We start from the raw sequence: 2,185 nt of genomic DNA on the forward strand, positions 1-2,185 counted from the left end.
GTGTAAACGTGAAAGTCGTCCTGTTTCGAGCAATGTGTGAAATCATTTAGCAAAGCAAGAATCGAAATTGTAGTAATGTCTAGCAGCTCATGGTTATTTGACCGAAGTGTCCAAGTGTCTCTGCTGTCATGATCGCGTTCGCCTCCCGCGCGGAAAATCGCAAACAGCTCTGCTGTTCCAAAGCGATTTGTGCTTTTACTGGAACCGAATGGAGACTATTATTTCATCGCCGTTGTGAAACAAAGTCCTGCGGTGACTCGACTCGCCGTTATTTGGTTTTCTGTCCAATGGGAAAATCGTTCCAATGAATTTCGGTGTCATATGTTATTGAATTTCTCCCATTTCCTTCATTTCCGTCCTGGAGACATCAGAAGGAAAAGGTAATCTAATCGAGACTGTGAATGGTGAAATTCACTTTTTATGGCCCGTTCTTATGATGTTCTTTCTATCTTTCTTTTCAGCATTGTCTGGAAAGTGGTGGTGCACTAACGCTGCAGTATGTTTGAAAGAGCAGTTTGGAATTGCCCTGTTGTTAGTTGTGAGATTACTTTATGACTCATGCCCTCGGACTGTGACACATTTAGCATTCATGCATCTCTCTGTCTGAAAATGCATTCGGCATGCCAGTTTTGTTTGTGTTCCGTGAAAAATGCTTTCTGTTTTGCGATTCGCTCAGCACATTACGAGTTAACAGGGTTTCTGAGGTAACTTCGAGCAGCAAAACTCCTCAATTGAGGTCTTGGAAAATTTCACGGAGTATGGTCAGTCGGGGCAAAATTAAGGAAGTTCTTCGTATCTGCAGTGTTTCACAGTACTATCTTTCCCGTGAGCAGTCGAACAGACTAAACGATTGTGCCACAGACTGCGATGGAAAACTCCGCTAAAAAGTAATCCTTTAAAGCCGGTGTTAGCAACACGACGTTATGGGGGTACACGGCGTGGAAACAGATATTTAGGTGCATCTCATCCATGCTCACCACATAACCAAAATTAAACAAGTCCCGTTCCCCAGCATTTGGCCCCAATCCCTCTAAACCCATCCTGTCCAGAAACTCATCCGATTACCTTTGCAATTATCTGAGTGTAATAGCCTTCTCCACTTCCTCTGGGAGCTCATTCCATACACGCACAACCTTCTGTGTGGGAAATGTGCCTCAGGTCGTTTGTCAATTTCAGCCCACTCACCTTAAACCTATGCTCTCGAGTTTTCAACTCACCCCAATTTGGGTAAAACACAGAAATACTCAGTTTACAACCCTTCCATAAGATCGTATCGCAGCCGTTCCGCTGCAGGGAAAGTCGTCCCAGCTTATTCCACCTCGCCCTACGGTCCAAACATTGACGAAATCATTGTCTATATATTGTCATCAATCTCACGGCGGCCGCGGCTGGTTTCTGTAGTGTAGTGGTCATCACGTTCACCTAGCACGCGAAAGGTCCCTAGTTCGAAACTGAGCAGAAACTGCTTTGTTCGTCAACCGCAGCCTTTTACATGGACAAGAACGGAGCTTTCTTGCTTGCTTTCCCATCTGCAAACCTGCCTTCGAATTTGCTTGAAAGAATCTGCTCTCGTAGTGAAATGTAAGGCAACTCCATTTAATTACTGTGTAAAGCATTATAAAGTTTTTCTCCAACCTGGTTCTGATGCATATGCCATTCTGTTTGAGAGTGTCCTTGCCGCGTTCTGATCCTTCCACGAAAAGCAGTACCGCATTTGCATTCCTTGCGCAGGCGGCCCGGTTCAAAGGCAGGGAAGAAGCTGCTGCGCTGGTGTCACAGCGCACCACGGATTCCTGAACTTGTCTGTCTGTCAAATGTACACCAAAGTCGTCACTGAAAGGCCTCATTTGGAAGCTGTCTGTCGTTATTCAACGCGCGAGAGTTGGTACCAGATTCCTGAATCATATTTTGGGGCAGTTCGCACGTTAGTGGCTCATTCAATCAGCAACAGCAATGAAATAATTTACACTCTCAGAGGAACCTTTGAACTTGTGCTTTCATAGCGCCGCTAATATTAAGGTGCGCCCCGAGATCTAAGCCATGTTGGAACTGAAACGGAGGAATCGACAGAGAGGCGACAGAATGACATCGCATCCATTTGGTTTTCTTTAAATCACTGACGAGCAGGAAAATGTAAAAGGGGAGAGCGAGTGGGGAAGTGAGGCGGTTGCAGCTCTGGTAAAAG

The 2,185-nt window shown here is 45.5% G+C and overlaps 1 non-coding gene across 1 annotated transcript; it reads left to right on the forward strand.

Moving 5' to 3' along the window:
- Nucleotides 1–1,391: 1,391 nt before the first annotated feature.
- On the forward strand, nucleotides 1,392–1,464 carry trnaa-agc (transfer RNA alanine (anticodon AGC)). The gene has a single exon. It is a non-coding gene; the product is annotated as a tRNA-Ala (tRNA).
- The last annotated feature ends 721 nt before the right edge of the window (nucleotides 1,465–2,185 follow it).

This window comes from Chiloscyllium punctatum, chromosome 50 (assembly GCF_047496795.1).
Source record: "Chiloscyllium punctatum isolate Juve2018m chromosome 50, sChiPun1.3, whole genome shotgun sequence".
In the NCBI taxonomy this organism is placed as follows: domain Eukaryota; kingdom Metazoa; phylum Chordata; class Chondrichthyes; order Orectolobiformes; family Hemiscylliidae; genus Chiloscyllium; species Chiloscyllium punctatum.